The sequence below is a fragment of the Talpa europaea genome (assembly GCF_964194135.1).
Source record: "Talpa europaea genome assembly, chromosome: 1".
Classification (NCBI taxonomy): domain Eukaryota; kingdom Metazoa; phylum Chordata; class Mammalia; order Eulipotyphla; family Talpidae; genus Talpa; species Talpa europaea.
Window position 1 is genome coordinate 82,613,231 of NC_140073.1, and position 10,734 is coordinate 82,623,964.

Sequence of the window (10,734 nt, forward strand, 5' to 3'; positions counted from 1 at the left end):
AAATTGATGAAATAGTGGGAATTAGTTACAAAACTTAGGTTTATTTTCATGATTGGTCAAGCTTTTCTATGTAATAAGTTCAAATTCAGAATTTTTGAAAAGGTTGCTAAAATGTTAAAGAGGTGAGATCAGTCGGGAAGATCAAGCAGCTTTGATGATAGTTGGTGGGAAGACCACAGGCGTGAAATCATTCAAGGTAATGGCAGAAATAATGAAGAAGACAATGGACAAAAATTGTTGAAGTCTTTGATAGGAGCCTAACTGGAAGAGAGATGAGTAGCAAAGGAAACTGGATGAGTAGATGATAGCAAAGGAAAATAGGGCAAGAGAATAGAACATTCAGTTCATGCAGTTGCCAAAAATTTTGGTAAGAGGGTGGAAATGCAACAGTGGTAAGTCAGAGGAGCCCTACTTATTTTTTTTTTTTTCCTCCACATTCTTCACTGGTATAAGAAAAGGTTACTATTTTAGCAATTCTGCTTTATCTATGTTTGTTAGTTATTTGACTCTATGTCCTTATCTTTGTCATTTTTGTGTCTCCAGTGCCTCATTTGTTTAGTACTTAATAAATGTTTGTTCAGTAAATGCTAGGTGAATGTGATTATTCCAGTGTCCTGCAGTTCTTTAACAAAGAGCATTGCTTACACACTTTAAAAATGTGATTTGGAAACTAGTTAAAAAAAAAAACAAACCTGTTATTTTAACACATTTGTATTTTCAAAATAAGGAATTAATTACCCCAATTTTTAGGAGATGTGTTTGTATTTGAAGGGATAACAGGAAATGAATTATATAACATCTTACATGAATTAGTGGATGATTTTTTTTATTTATGCATATAACAACTGGGGTGTAGGCCAGAGATATGGGGGGATGAGAGGATTCACCAGAGACAGAGTGGGGAGCAGAACAGGCTGATTGAAATACACTGCTGTGGGGAGCAGCGGGCGAGTCAGGAGAGATCTGCTGTGCCATGTGGGTTTGCTTTCTGGCCAGGGATCGAACTTGTGGTGCAGTGGTCTTTACAGATCTTATATCCTTAATAATCACTAAAAATTTCTGAGAGAGGAATTGTTACCTTCCTGGAAATGAGAAAGCTAAGGGCCAGGGAAGGAAAATAACTTGTTTAGGAGTCATAAAAGCCTATTAAAAATTATTTTTATTTGCCTTGTTTTAATATACAAATCTTAGGGATACATTTCATTGATTTCTGACAGATGTATTCACCTTTGTACCAACAATCGGTCAAGATATAGATTATTTCCATTGCTCCAGAAAGTTCCCTTGAGGTTACAAAATTTCTCAGAAACATTTTAACATCAGCCTGGTTTTTCTGACTATACTTCCACATTGCTCACATTAAAAGGGAAATAGAAGCTATTAAAAATAAGCAATGTGAGAGCAGTAGAGTTAATAGCTGATGTAATAGTCCATGGAGAGCCAAGTGTTAAAGGTTGAAAAAGCAAAAATAAAACCTCCAAAAACATATTTATAAAAATTTAACTCTCCTCTCCTCCATAGTTCATGAGATTATTTTTTTGTAAACTAATTCTGTCTTTGAGTTTATTATTCATACTTATACACATTATTGTATTGAGTTCTTTCTATATACCAGAGACTATTCTCAAGAGTTTTCTATACATTCTCATTCAATATACCAGCTATTTGAGATAATGTTAACCCCATTTTACAAACAAGAAAATTGAGGCCCACAGTAATCACACTCCTTCAGAATTTGACTCTAATGTCAGAAAACAAATTCTTAACCCTGACAATATTCCCAGGATAATTCTATAACTCTGAATTCTGTTTGGCACTTTACTTTTTAGGAGGCAGTAAATTATGTATTTTCTAATATGTAATACTTTTCCAGTAGTTGGCTTCAAATTCAGTCAGTATATCTTTGCTAGGCAGTACTTACGTAAAGATGAAAACATAGTAATGTCAAGTTTTTAGCAATTTTGATGAATTTGAGAAATCATAGTATTTTCTTTAAGATTTATTTTTGTTTATTTATGCATACAAGAACTGGGGTGTAGGCCAGAGGTACAGGGACCAGGGGTAGGTGAGAGGAATCACCAGAGACAGAGTGGGGAACAGAACAGGCAGATCTACAGAAATACACTGCTGAGGGGAGCAGTGGGCGAGACAGGAGAGGTCTGCTGCACCTTGTCGCTTAACTCCCTGGCTAGGGATAGAACTCATGCCACAGTGGCTTGTGATAGTTTGATAGCCCTGAGACTTTAACCCCTGTGCCACCAGGGAGGCTCAAGAAAAATCATAGTATTTTCAATGAAAAATCCAGAATTCAATTTCTTACAAATTGGCCATTCTCTCTCCCCCTCTTCCCTTTTTCTTTCTGTGACCTTCAATCGCATTGCTTCTGTGTTTCAAAAGTTAGTCCAACTCCAGAATAGTCCTCAGGTCAAATGGAAGACTTAGAGATAGAGGACAAATGGATAACTAGTGCAAATGATGATGAATTTTTCTTCTAGTTTTAAGTACAGTCTGAACTCTGTCCCAAAGAAAAGGTGACTTTAAAGTCTTACAAATTTCAAGTTTTTCTAAGTGTACAGCATGAGAATATGAGTAATTCCATATATATGGTCCAATCTAATAGTACCAGCATACAAGAGACCAGAGACAGAGTGGGGAACAGAACAGTCAGATCCATTGAAATACACTGCTGTATAACCAGGAAGCAACTTCCTGGTCTGATCTTCAGGCTAGAATACTGGGTCTCAGTGTAGGATCCTTAGACCAGCTGCCTTAGCCCCACCTGAGAGCTTAGTTACACATGCAAGAGCCTAACCAAGACACACTGAATCATTAACTGAAGTTGAGCCCAGCATTCTGATTAAACAAGTATTCCAGGTGATTCTAATGCATGCTTAAATGTGAAAATCACTGCCTGAAGGAAATATAAACATAGATGCTGGTGCTATTAGATTGGACCATATGGAATTATTCATATTCTCATGCTTTACACTTAGAAAAACTTGAAATTTGTCAGACTTTAAAGTCACCTTTTCTGGGCCTCCCTGGTGGCGTAGGCGGTTGAGTGCCGCACTGTGAAGCTGTCCGCAGCCTCTGCAGTGTGGGTTCAATCCCGACAGGCTGGGGAGAATCCCACAGGGCGCAGCAGACCTCTCCTGTCTCGCCCTCTGCTCCCCTCAGCAGTGTATTTCGTCGGTCTGCCTGTTCTGTTCCCTGCTCTGTCTTCAGTGAATTCCCTCACCTTCCCACGTATCTGGCCTGTACCCCAGTTCTTGTATAAAAATAAATCTTTAAAAACTAAAAAAGTGAAGTCACCTTTTCTTTGGGACAGAGTTCAGACTGTACAACAGCATTTCACTTCTGCCTACTAAACAAAGTAGGAAAAAATTAAGGGCTTAGACCACAAAATAGATGAAGGTATTTGCTTAACTATCGTTCGTTTTTTTCCTTTTTTTAAACTGAGGCCCTGTGTAATTTCATCATCAGCATTGAGTCCTGGGCACTCAATCCCTTCCCCTCCCTCCCATCCGCCCACCCACCATTTTGGCTTTCTCCTTATATAGCAATGGAGGAGGGTATAGCCTGGAAAGAGAAATGGTCTTTCCATCTGGTCTAACCTTCCTTGAGGTTAGAATATGCCCTTGCTCTAGACTTCATCACTCCCTGTTCCTGTTCTCTGAGATTCTTCTAGATAGTAGTTGTGTCAAGATATGTTGCCAGTGAGTCCAGTCAGCATACTGCAAGTCACAACTGTTTCTGTATCATAAAGGAGACTTTCTCTAGCAATGATACACACAATTTAGTCAACTTTAGATAAACTGAATTCAAGTGATTGGAACTACAGTATAACTTCCCTGTTTTGGTGTCTAGGTCTGACTTAACTATTAATTTCCTGAGACTATCTAATTAGTCCCTCTCCCTCTTATTTTAAATTAATGCTGAACATTGTTCTAGGCTTCCCATCACAGAATTAAACAAAAAAGAAACCTTTATAGAGATAATAGTTTAGGTAAAAATAATTGTGCACATAAAATTCAGAAGGCAGTAGATGAAAGGGGGTGATGGAGGTGGTAGGAGTATTCAGTGTGGGTTGAGTATGGCAATCAGTAACCAATTTCAGTTTTCTAAATGGACATACTGTGTTATGTTGATTCTTCCAACATATAATTCTTGTTAAAATACAAGTTGTTATTCACATTACATAAAAGTGAAAAGAATAGAAAGTCACTTTCCTACTCCTAATTCCATTTCCTACTATAAATTGTGCTGCTTTTATTTCTGCTAGTGGTTTCTATTAGTGACTTTTTTTTTAGTTATCTCTAGAGAATACTACCTACCTTTGTGAATAATAATCTTGTTCCTGTCTTTATTCCCTCAACTTCTCAATTACGTGTTAATTGTACATCGAGTTATTTGCATCTTATTCTGTAACTATAATTTTTTAGTTTCATTTACAGATCAACTCTGAAAATTTTAAAGTTCAAAATATGAATGTTATTATATAAAAGCACTATAGAACAAAGTAAAATGGTCTCACAGAGAACAAACTTTAAGTCTATCTGTAGTGAAACATTACCAATTGAAAATTTTCTAATCTGTTAACTTCTAGTGGATTCGCTTTACTTTTTTTTTAACTTTCTTCACTTTCCTTGAGTCATATTCAATTCTGTGGTTTCAATTTCATGTTTTTTTCATTTAATTAGAATGGTGATTTTCAAAATAAGGCATCCACATTAAAATATACACAAGATCATTTTACAGTGTGTCAGAATATATTAGAAACCAAATTATTATTTGTATATTTATCTGATTTTTAATTTTTATTTTAGTGTGCTTTGTAATAAATATATTAGTATAATGATATGTTATTTTTTGAACATGTACACTAAGGACATAAATTTCAACTATACGAGAAAGTCTGGAGTTCGTCAGATTTAAAATACTTCATTGCATAATTGTTAATATCGGAGGGGAAATTTTTCATGTAATTGCTCTCTGAAAATATCCATTTGTTTAACTTTTCACTCCTGAATAAATTTGAGCATCAAATTTTAAGTTTACAACACCAAGTACTAACCACTATACAATCATAGCAAGCTACTAGGGACATGTTAGTTCACTTTTTTTATAAGCATTTATCCTGTGTCTTTTTTTTTTTAAGATTAATTTTTATACAAGAATTGGGATACAGGTCAAAGGCATGGGAGGGTGAGAGGATTCACCAGAGACAGAAGAGGTCTGCCTCGCCATGTGGGAATCTCTCTGGCTGGCCGGGAATCGAACCTGCGCTTTCAGGCTTTGGCATGATGATGAAAGTCACAATTGCCAGCTTTGGGATAGGGAAGTTTTCCTGACTATCTCAGCTAGCCCAAATACCGTTTCTAAAATAACCCAAAGACCACCAGTTGGCCTTTTCCTATTCTTCCTTTTCATTGAAAGGTTGATTCTTTGCACATCCTTAATAGAAATGTGAATATATCTAGTACCTTCAATTATGATTTTCTCCCTTAATTTCTTTGTGAATTTGTTCCCCTTTATCTGCCTTGAATATCAAACCAATATCAACCTTTCTTATTTTTTAGCCACAATGTGGCTTCATGCTTTCATAAAAATTTGTTATTTCACTGTTCTGTTGGGAAATAAGCAGGTAAATGTGCTCTTTGTGCCTTGAACTGTGTGCTATTTTCATATTTCCATTAGAAATTTGTAATATGTGATCCAGGTATCTAAAAGTTAGAAAACTAATAGTAGACTGTGTTTCTGTCACATGAGTTTGGAAGAGTATGAATCCCCCGCCCCCTTACCCACTCCCAACATGCTGGAAACATACTGGAAAAGATACTTTTAAAACATTGGTACAAGTGTAGGCTCTAATCCAGGCAAGCATTGCCAAATTTTAGCATTCTAATAATGGCAGTTTACTTAGCTTTTTAGTGTTCTAGTTTGCTAATCCGTTACATTGTCAATTAATTACCTTCCATAAAGAGTTTTTTAGGAATCAAATCAGATAAATACTTAAGCCTAATATACAGAAAGTCTTTACAAAATACCAGCTCTTGGTATTTTAAATTACTTCTAATTAGGAACATGTTATTTATATATTTAAATAGCGTTTTCCTTAACAGAACAAATATGCTTCTGCATATTTGACTCTGAACAGGATTATTAGAAAGTAAATTTTCTTAGTGATTCTCTTTGTAATACTGAAGATGCATCTGTAGAGAAAAATCCCTATTATGTGAGTTGAGAATCTTTGGTGAAAAAGTTTGTTGGTAACTTGCTGGAATCAGTGGCAAGTATTTTTGCAGGGGTTTGTTACAAGAGATTCTTGTTCCCTTTTAAGGAAGCACCTGCTGGTGGAACTCTTTGCATTATTGAGCTCATAGAAAGCCGGTAAATAATACTCATAATTGTATCATTTATCTGTGTGTACTTTTATGAAGTTATAATAAATAATGTAAGCAACTATCTACCTAATTTCATGGTGTCCACTCACCAACCATTGGGAAATAAAGTACTAGAAAATTTTAATAGGCAACGGGAAGATCAGATGTCTATGAGATTACAAAAATCTTGACAAAACCATCACATTGCTCTCAGTATAAAGCTCTTGCTACTAAAATCTGTGTGTGTTTGTGTTCTTTCTATACTTTGTTTGCTTCTTTTAGACTCCAGTTCAGGGATTATCTTCAGTACATCCTTCCTGAAAGTATTTTATTATTATTCTGTACTTTATCATATTATCATTGAAACTAACTTCACTTGTGTCATGCTCCTCTAATATATTAGAATCTTCTCCAGAGTAGTGACTGTGTTTTGTTCATCTTTGTACTCCAAGGTCTATTAGAGTGTACATTGTATCTAAGCATATAATAACTATTGTTTATTATGCTCCCCTGAAACCATGGTATGCTTAATTCATATAATATGCTTAAGAAATGTATGATATATGTATTATTAGTGTTTTATCACATTTATCAACATTTATTGAAGTCTCATAATTCTATCTGATAAACAGTCTTAGCAAAATTGTTGAACGTTATATATTGTTACAGAGTAACTCATTTCTTTATGTAATCATAATCATATACATATATATCTCAGTATTTTCAGTTGTAACTTACTAAAGCAGTTCAAAGAACTTTTAGTGAAAATATGGTAATATTTCACAGTATAGTGATTTACATTTTGTAAGTTGAAGAATAAATATTATACTATTAACTTTGCAATTGATTAAACTAGCTCCTAGAGGGCTTGAGCTGATTACCGAAGACGGCACGAAAGTAGTATCTCATAAACATGCTAGTCACACTTTATAACTGAATAGAATTTTGATAATATTCTTCAGACAGTGCTGGATACTTTATACATTCCATTGAATCTGGACGCTTGATAGCTAAAATGCTAATACAGAATTTAAGACAGTTGTTTAAAAATCTTAAGAGATTTTATTTAAGAGTAATGAAAAATAATATTTAGTATTTTATTAATAGTGGCTACTTTCAGCTCAGTGGCTTTGGAAGAAACTTTATAATCACACTTTCATTATTTTTTAATGACGAAATGTGTAATTATGTGGACATGAACATGTATGTGCTTATCTCTTTTTGTTTTTTGGTAAAATACAACATGTAATGCACCATTTTAACAGTTTTAATTGTAAAATTAAGTGTTGTTTAGTACATTCACAGTGTTGTGCAACCAGCACGGCTATCTAGTTCCAGAACATTTTTGTTACTCTAAAAGGAAACCCCATGCTAATTGAGCACCCACTTCCATTTCCCTTTCATACCAGCCCTTGCAACCGCTAATCTGCATTGTGTTCATATATATCCATCTATTCCAGACAGTTCATAAACGTGAAATCATACAATGAACGGCCTTTTTTGTCTGTTTTTTTTCCATTTACCATGACATTTTCATCTTCATGTTTTAACATGTATCAGAATGTCATTATTTTTATGGCTATATAATATTCCATTGTGTGAATAATACATTTTGTGTATCCATTCATCTATGAATAATTCAGATTTTTCCATCTTGGGTTGTTTTATAACTTTTATTTGAAACTGGACGTTACTTATATAGTGTAGAAATTCTTGGAGCTGATTTCTCCTTTCTCATGAATGTTGCTGTTATTTAGTGACTGAGGTTGTTTTTTCCAAGCATTCTAGCAGGCTCGCTTTTTTAAATTTTTTTTTATTGCAGTAACTTTGGGTTTACATCATTGTATGTCTATAAAGTATTGATTTCATTACCAGGATTTTTAACAGTTAATTTTCCTCTTTCTACACTTTATTCCCTTCCCTCATTCCTTTTTCTACTCTTTCTCTCTCTCTCTCTCTCTCTCTCTCTCTCTCTCTCTCTCTGCCTAACTGCTCCTCAAGGGAAACAGTCTTGCATTTTCCCATAGTTAACCTGGAATGACCAAGGTTTTGGCAGGACTCTCTTTGTCTCTTTCCTGACTGCATATAACTGTTAATGTCCACTAATCTAGTGCTAATTGCTGTATTTTTTTTTCAGCAGTGCTCCCACGTATGAATTTGTCCACAAATTAACAAATCAAATTTAAGTTCCTTTGAAGAGATAATTCCCTACATCAGCTCTTGAGATTTGTTTTTACCCCAGGCAGGCTTCTTCTGACTGTCTTCCTTTCTTGTCTCTCTGGCAGACAAAATCAGGGTACAATTTAGCCTCTATGTCCAGTGATTCCTCCAGCTCTCCTCAGTTTAACTTTTACTACTCCCATCAGTTTTACTCTGTGTATTTTTCAGATCATCTTTGCCCATTCCTTTGCAAATAAAGTCAGTATTTCTCTGGGAAGGAGATTTGGACCTCACTGTTGTATGTCCTCCTCTCTACATAGTATTGCCCAGCCAAGTCTCTTTAATATGGAGTGGGGACAGTGATGCATTTCTCTCTGACATGTCTGTTCTAGAAGCTGAGCATTTGGTCAGTGGTGGGAGGGAAGAGGGATATTACCCTCAGGACTTCTTGACTTTTGCTATCCTGGTGTGGAACTTTACAAGTTGAAACAAGGGCATTCTGTATACCAGCAGTACCACACCCAAGGTGGAACCAACATCCTACCATGGGGACTGCATGGAAGAAGGAAACCCACACCAATTTGGCCACATGCACCTGGGAACTTAGCTTCAGAATAGATAGCTTTTCCTATTCTGAATGAAAAGAAGACAGAAATGTTGACTTGCTGCCCTTCCAGTAAGAAAGATCCCTGAGTGGGACCTGGGGGAAAAAGGTGACCTACAGTCTTTGCTATACCTGTCTGGGTTGGAATTTCCACCACTGAGTGGCGAGGAATGAGTAAAGGACAGATCCTGGTTCTTTATAGAGTAAACTTTTATAACAGTTCTAATAAGTATGTTTTCTTCATTTGCTCTATACCCCACTCACCATTTCCATATACTTTAAGTGGGTGTTCTTTATAATTTTACCAGTTTCACTAGAGAACAAATCTATGAAGTATGAAGTTTTTCAAGCTGTAATGCTGCGATTTTTTTCACTTAATTGACTTAATCTCTTTACTGGTTATAGGTCTATTCAGATTTTCTTTTTGTTTGTTCAGTCTTGGTAGTATTTTCGGAATTTCATGCATTTACTCTAGGTTATCTAATTTGTTCATGTATAATAATGCATGATAGTCCCTTATAATTCTTTTTATTTTTCTAGAGTCTATAGTAGTATCTCCACTTTCGTTTCTGATTTTAGTCATTTGAATCGTCACTCTTTTTTTTTTTTTTTGATAATTTTAGCTAAATGTGTGTGACTTTTGTTGATCTATTCAGAGAATCAACTTCTGTTTTGATTCTTTCATTTGTTCTTCTGTTCTCTATTTCATTTATCTTCCTTTTAATCTTTGTTACTTCCTTCTTTGTATAAACATTGGGTTTATTTTTCTTTTTCTTATTCTTTAAGGTATAAGATTAGCTTATACCTTTCCTTTTTTCTTTATAACTATAGGTGTTTACTACTACATCTCTCTGAATGCTGCCTTTGTTTCATTCTATAAATTTTGGTGTGTTTTCTCATTTTGTCTCAATGTTTTTAAATTTTTCTTGTGACTTCTCTTGCCCATTGATTGATTAAGAAGGTGTTTAATTTTTTATAAATTTGTCAATTACAGTTTTCTTCTGTTATTCTAGTTTTATGTCATTGAGTTCAGAGAAGATAATTTGTATGACTTCAGTCTTTCAAATTTATTAGAGACTTGCTTTGTGTCTAGCATATGGTCTAATTGGAGAATGTTCCATGTGCAGAACATACATTCTGCTGTTGACAGGTGGATGTCTTTTATGTTCAATTGTTTTATAACATTCAAGTTCTTTATTTCTTCATTGATCTTCTTGCTGGTTGTTATATGCATTATTGAAAGTCTAATATTGATCTCTTAGCTTTTATCATGAACTCTATTTTCAGTGCTGTTAATTTTTGCTTGACACAGTTTAGTGCTCTATTGTTGGTTGTCTGTTGTATAGTTATGTCTTGATGGATTGTCAATTTCATCAATATAAATTAAATTTGTTTAGCTTTCAAGCATCAGATGCCACAAAGACTTACAGTTTTATTTCTTAAAAGTTATGATGAAATCTTCACATGTGCCCTCATAATCGAATTTGGGAAAATAATAGTTTTATGAAACTTAAATACTTCTCTCCTTGTGATTCACTCAGTTAAGCTTTTTGATCAGTAAGTGAAACTTCTTTTCTTTATAGTAAA